The following is a 7,275-nucleotide window of genomic DNA, read 5'->3' as shown; positions in this document are numbered from 1 at the left end:
GCGGGGGGGGGGAGGGGGGTGTGAATGCCATCTGCAAACCCTTTAAGGGCCCTCAGGCGAACAGAGGGCAAGGTTGTGATGGGTAGGAGAGACGGGGACAGGATTGGCAGCCCTCGGGAGGGGTGAGCCCCTTGTGAGGTGGAGTGGGCTAGTTGGACATGTGCTAGGTTTTGCTGACTCAGCTACTCTCCCTACTTTGGGTAGAACCCCTGATATTTCTGTGGGCACCTCTCTCCCAGCCCTGCCCTTCTGGGGTTGCTGACCCCACCCTCTGCTTTCAGGTGTGGGTGGTCAGAACTCTGAGGTCTGGCCCAGGAAAGCCTTCTCCCGCTCAGGCCTTAGGCCTGCAGCAGGAACATGGCTCCCTCAGGGACTTCTGCTGGGGCCATTGGTTTGGGAACACACTCCCATGATGTTAGAGCTTCCAGGGAGTGACGTGGTGCTGCCGAGAACCCAGATGGCATTGCTCCAGCACCTGTGTCCACATGCCAGACACCATGCTGCTGTGGGGCATTTGAGGGTTGGTGGGTAGTCACAATCCAGTGTGGCCAGTGCCAGGAGAGAGAGAGGCCCAGGGGCCGGACTGGAGGTGGGGGCCCGGGGAGCCTTCCTGTAGGAAGGAATTGAGACTCCAAGTGTGGCCCAGGCGGGTGATCGGGAGGGAAGAGTGTTCCCATCCACAGGCACAGAGGCAGGTCTGCCGGCAGCGTTCTGCGAGACTGGAGAGGCTGAAGCCAGGACACTGGAGCTCTCCTCACTCCCTGTGTAGCCAAAGAAAAGCACACACCCTCGCTGGGCCTCAGCTTATTCTCGTTTGTCTGGGCCTCACACCTGGACAGAATCACCGGAAGGTGCTAAAAATGCACATTTGGGGCTCCCTTCCTGATTGTCTCAAGTGGGATATGTGATGTGTGTGGCCCAGAAATGTACATATTTACCCAGCACGTCAGGGGCCTCTGATGGAGAGCCCTGTACCCACACTTTGAGAAGCTCTCCCCGAGAATGCCAGCAGGCGTCTGGACCAGGAGGTCTACCAGGCACCTGCTGAAGCAGGAGTTACCCCAGGACCTCCCAACCTGGCTCTGGTCAGATTGAGGGCGCTGCCTTTGGGCCACACCTTTGCCAAACACAAGGTGCTGAGCCCCTGGCGTTGCTCACCATCCTGATGGCTTGACTCCAAGTACCCCAGGGTCCGTGAGAGAGGCCTCTCCAAGGCCCTTGAAGAGGGGATTCCCTGGAACCGGATCTAGGCCATGCATCCTCCTTGGCCTCCGCCACCTGGCCTTGTGCTACTCCTCGCCTTTGTCAATATTTATTCTCGCCTGGCCTCAGTCTGGTATTTGCTCGAAAAAGCAGGAACAGACGTGGCAGCCTTGCCTCCTTGTTTTGCACTCTGCTTCCTGGCATTTCTGCGCAGGCTGCCTTGTTTTCTGCAAGCGGGCTCACCCTACAGCCCTGCCTCTGCTCGGCTCCAGCACAGAGCCCAAGGCCTGAGAGCTTTCTCGTGTCCCCCTTTTTTTTAATTTTAAATATATTTCTTTATTGATTTCAGAGAGGAAGGGAGAAGGAGAGAGAGATGGAAACATCAATGGTGATAGAGAACCATTGACCAGCTGCCTCCTGCACGCCCCCTACTGGGGATCGAGCCTGCAACCCAGGCATGCGCCCTTGGCCGGAATCGAACCCTTCAGCTCGCAGGCTGATGCTCTATTCACTGAGCCAAGTTGGCTAGGGCTCTCGTGTCACTCTTGACTCCACCTTGAACCTGTCCTCTGGCTCCGCACACAGCTTATCTGGTCTCCAGGCCTAGAATTGAGGTCCTGAGTTAGAATCAGAACATTCTAAATGTTCCAAAGATACTCCTGGCTACTCAGTAGCTCTGGCTCCTGATCCAATTTTGAATAAGCCACCAAGAGGTTGTGGTGAGAGGTCATGTTGTTTGAAACAGATGTGCACATCGTTTTCTTTCTTTTTTAAAAAAATTATTTTACTTTTTCTATCACCATTTATCCCTTCTATGGCCTCTGACTATCATTCTTTATGAAGTCAGACCCTCGTGTTGGCTGATGCAACAGAATGGGCCTGGGAGACCCGACTCAGGCAGGGAGCTATTAATGCTGTTGGTAAATGTGATCAGCCTCAGACAGGTCACTGGACATTTTTTCTGCTAAATCTATTCAGGTGGGACATTGTAACTTTTGCCTCCTTCGAACCTTAGCAGCACATTTCAGAGAGAGAGAGAATGCCTCGGCCCTGACCTCCCCATTCCCACATTTCAAATTATTTTGAGATCAGTTGTCTGAGTTTTGAGCATTGCTCAGGTCAGTGCAAGTGTGGTGAGTGTTCCTGTTCTAATAAAGACACTGCTAACAAAGTTGGACGTTTGCTGCTGTTTCTTTTCTTTAAAAAAATATGTTTTATTGATTTTTTACAGAGAAGAAGGGAGAGGGATAGAGAGTTAGAGACATCAATGAGAGAGAAACATCATCAATTAGCTGCCTCCTGCACACTCCCTGCCAGGGATGTGCCCGCAACCAAGGTACATGCCCTTGACCGGAATCGAACCTGGGACTCCTCAGTCCGCAGGCCAACGCTCTATCCACTGAGCCAAACCGGTTAGGGCTGCTGCTGTTTCTTTAGCTTTTTATTTTGAACTACAGTTAGAAAAGTAGTGGCAAAAAGAATTAGTAAGCATAGTAGGAAAATTGGAAGAATAGTACAGAGTTTCCCTATATCCCTCCCCTACCTCCCCAACTTTACAAAACCATAGCACCATGATGAAAGCCAGGACATTAGCCTCAATACAACACCCGTAATCCAACTAAAGACCCTGTGAGAACCTCAGTGCTTTCCCAGGAATGTCCTTCTCCTGCTCCAGGAAGGCATTCAGGATCCCCCATTTGCATCCACTTGTTTTTCTCTCTCTGGTGTCCAGCTGTCTGCAATAGTTCCTGGGTCATTCCTAGCCTTTCAGGACCTGGATACATATGAAGAGTGTTGATCATGACTTTGCTGAACATTCCCCAGTTCAGGCCTGCCTGGGTCTCCTCATGACCGGGTGGAGGTCGTGCATCCCAGGCAAGGACATCACAGATGTGGATATCTACCCGCCACGCTAACATCTTCAGAGGATAACTTAAAGGTAAGCCACTCCCTTTTCTCCTCAAACCTTCCATAGATTCTAGATCTGTCAGCAGATCTTGTCTGCAGCAGTCACCTCTGTGCTGTTTGCCTAAGGCTGATTTTTCCCTTCCCTCCATCCTTCCATATTTATTGACTGGATTCCCATTGCAAGAAAGAGCTGTTACTTCTGCTTCATTAATTTATTTAATCAAGTAGTTATATCAATATGGACTCATGTATATTTTATTATATGGGTTATAATCTAATACTATTATTAATTTATTTTACTGTTCAAATTATTTTACCCTGCTCATTAGGAGGTCCTGTGTTCATTGTCTCTTTTTGGTTTGTTTGTTAATCCTCACCTGAGGATATTTTTTTCATTAGTTTTTGTTTTTTTTAGATAAGTGGGAAGGGGAGAGGGAGGGAGAAGGAGAGAAACATCAGGTGTGAGAACGACACATCTATTGGTTGCCTCCTGCATGCACCCCAACTGGGGCGGGGGTTTGAACCTGCAACTCAGGTACGTGCCCTTGACCAGGAATAGAACTGGTGACCCTTCAGTGCATGGGTCAATGTTCTAACCGCTGAGCCACACCAGTGGGCTCCTGGGTTCTTTCAACAAGCCCCCATCTTTTTCTGCTTTCACACAAATTCCAGAATTTGCCGCTGGCCTCACTCAGCTGTTAGATATCCTTTTTGAGTTCTGCATAGATTATGAGTTCCTGAGGCCTCTCTTCAGTTCCAGACCACCTCTTCAGTATGAGTTCCAGACCACCTCTTCAGTATGCCAGATTATGCCCCAAACATATTCCTTAGTTGATTGGTGTGCTGGCAGAGCTGGTTCTTTGGGAGAAATTCCCACTATTTGGAGGTTAGAAGTTGTGATTGTTGTGCTGGGAGCTGGTAAAAACAGGTAGAACCCAAGTAGGCACCAACGCTATTGTCTTTTACAGGTTATGTTCCTTCTACTTGAAAGTCTCCACAGTGAACACCTGGAGTTCAAAAGCTCCAGAATACCCAACTCCTATTGACCTGTAGCTCCCTTTGCCTGGCACATGGAAGGGTGCCAAGATTTCATGATGATAACCTTGACCTTTGACCAAGCTTTATCTGATTTTACCAACAACTGAGAAAGTTGGGACAGTTCTTATTTGGGTTCCCCCAGAAACTGACCTTACTATAAGTCTACTAGAGGCCTGATGCACGAAGGTTCGTGCAAGAATGAGCCTTCCTTCCCCTGACTGCTGGCACTGCCTTTGCTCTGGCCCGGAGCTGCCTTTCTGCCTTCGTTCTGGCCCAGAGTTGCCTTTCCACTTTCCCATGCTGCCCAGAGGCCTGGAGCGGTTAGGGTGGTGCAGAACGCCTGCATGGCGACAACGCAAGTGTCTCGCCCCGCCCTGGCCACTGGGTGCCTGTGTCGCAAATTAACCTGCCATCTTTGTTGGGTTAATTTGCATACACATGCCTGATTGGCTGTTCAGCATAGCCAAGGTACAGTCAATTTGCATCTTTCTCTTTTATTAGTCTAGACAAGTGCAAGTACTTTCTATGGGATGTGATCTCTGTGGGGAATGGAGAAGTGAGACAGAAGATGGAGGGCAGCCATGATTGTGTTATTATACTATCCAGCACATCATACCTATGTACAGTTGGAGTCTGGTCCTGCTGGAGAATCCTGGGTGAGAGTGTGGAACATGTGCCTAAGAGTTCTGCCCCTCAGGAGCTGGGGTGTTTATGTACCAACTCCCATTAGTTTGTGGCTGAGTGGTGCTCCTGGGCATGTTAATTCTCTAGCTCTTCTAAGCACACGGGCAGGGTGGGCTCTTGCTGCTAGAGCAAGGGGCTCAGAAATAGGAACGGTCTACAGGATATAGGGAAAGGCATATCCGCATTTTACAGATGAAGAAACTGAGGTACAGAGAAGCTAAGTGACTCTCTTGAGGTCTAGAAATGGTACTGAGGGCTGGTACTTGAGGCAATGAATTTGAAGAAGGACTGTGTTACATGGTCCTCTGAAATCTTGTCCCTTTGCCTCTTCATCTTATGGCAGGTTCTTCCTCCGTTGCCTGCTCGCTGGCCTGAAAATGACCTCCAGGCTTGGCAGGGAGTGTATTTGCACAAGGCACACCCCAGCAAAATGAGTGATGGTTTGGCCTAATGTCTTGTAGTTGCAAGTTCATTGTTTGAGTTGGATGGGGCCAAGCCCCTGTATTATTTCAGGAGGCTTGAGTTATGTCAACCCCACCAATAAGCAGTGTTGAAAGATTAGGCAAATAGGTAGAAGAAACTCCTGGCTTCTTGTTTGCTTTCGCTGTTGGGCTGACAGAGAATTTGTTTATCTCCGACACCAGGTTCCTCTGGGCTGCACGTGGTGTATCCCAGTATCTCACTGAGCCCTGTCCTCTCCTGAACTTTCAGACCTAGTTGTTGGTTCTTTTTCTGACTACCCCCTCCCCACAGCCTCTCACACATTCCCAGCCTGCTCCCCCGGTTAGCCTTTGGACCTGGGCTATCCTTAGGAGTCTGGAGAGGGAATCTTGTGCCAGGAGACCTGGGCTCTGCCAACAAGTAAATGGGTGTGTGGGACAGATGTACTTGCCTAGCCTCAGTTTCCCACAGAAGGAATGGAATATTTAAAGAGGAAATTCCTTTTGCCTGGTCATCTCCCCAAACGGCTCAGAATGCCAAAGCAGATGAAATTACCAAAGGATTGTCACATCCCAGGGCCTGACTGACTTCCTGGGCTCCAAGAAACATTAAAACAGTTTGCAAGCATGTAAAAAAGAAGTTCCATCTCACCAGTGTTCAGGAACATGTGAATTCAAACAAGATACTAGTGGGGGTGGGGGTGGGGGAGTGTCTAGCCCCTGTGGGGGCAAATTGACACTATCTGTCACAACAAAAAAAGCCCACGTCCGGTACCCCAGAGAATCACTTCTTTTTCTCCTTTTTTTTAAATGTATATTTTCATTGATTTCAGAGGAAGGGAGAGTTTCAGAGAAGAAGTGAGAGGGGGAGAGAGATAGAAACATCAATGATGACATCAATGATGAGAGAGGCTGCCTCCTGCACACCCCCTCCTGGGTATTGAGCCCTGACCAGGAATCGGACAGGTGAGAATCACTGCTTTAAATCTGCGGCAGAGAGTGCCTGGCACAGATGCACAAGCACGCAGGTCTGCGTGAGGCTGTTCACCAGAGCAGCGCTTCTCCACACCACGGCAGGCTCAGTCTTGATTTCCAATCTGTTGCAAACCTGTACATTCTTACTAAAATTTATTACTAGAGAAATGAAAATTTAAAAACCGAAGACTTTCAAAACACCACCCCCTCATTTTTATTGTGAAATCTGACAAAACATTGCTCTGGCCAGTTGCTGTAAAGGGTCCTCAGTGCTCACCCCAGTGTCTGTTCTCCTCTCATCATGGGCCGCTGACAGCTCACGGGCCACACTAGGCATGCAACCACTACTGTGCTGTGTTGCTTGCAAAATAAACAAAACAAAACAAAACACTGGGAAGAACCTAAATATTTACCAATTGGAGAACGTGCACATAGACATATCATGTCCATACTATAAAATCCATGTACTAGTGAAGCATCAAATGCGAAGTTTGTAAATCCTGACCTAGAAGGGTGGCTGAGAGACATTGAGTGGGAGAAAAAAACAAAAACATACAAGCTGCTAAAGGATACAGTTTTCTCATGTGTTAAAGGTGAAAAAAAATCCACAAAACTTTATATATTTCCTATCCTATCTAATAATAGACAAACATGGTAATTAACCATAACTTTGCTACCCTTCCCATTGGCTAATCAGGGCGATATGCAAATTAACTGCCAACCAAGATGGCGGCTGGCAACCACGCAGCTGAAGCAAACATGAGGCTTGCTTGCTCCAGTGACGGAGGAAGCCAAGGTTCCCCGCCTGCTGCACCGGCCTCTCAGCTGCACTCTAAACAACATTGTAACACATATAGAAGCTAAACAAAACCGGGGGCTTCAGCCAGCAGGACCGCAACATTGTTTCAAATAGAGAAGGGTAAACAAAGGCCAGAAATCTGCTTTCAGCAGCGGAGGTCTCATAGCTGGAGCCGAGCCTCAGAGCTAAAGCTGGTGGCCTAGAATTAAAAAAAAGGAGAAAAGGAAA

The sequence above is a fragment of the Myotis davidii genome, unplaced genomic scaffold (assembly GCF_000327345.1).
Source record: "Myotis davidii unplaced genomic scaffold, ASM32734v1 scaffold608, whole genome shotgun sequence".
In the NCBI taxonomy this organism is placed as follows: Eukaryota; Metazoa; Chordata; class Mammalia; order Chiroptera; family Vespertilionidae; genus Myotis; species Myotis davidii.
This window is presented reverse-complemented; position numbering follows the sequence as displayed.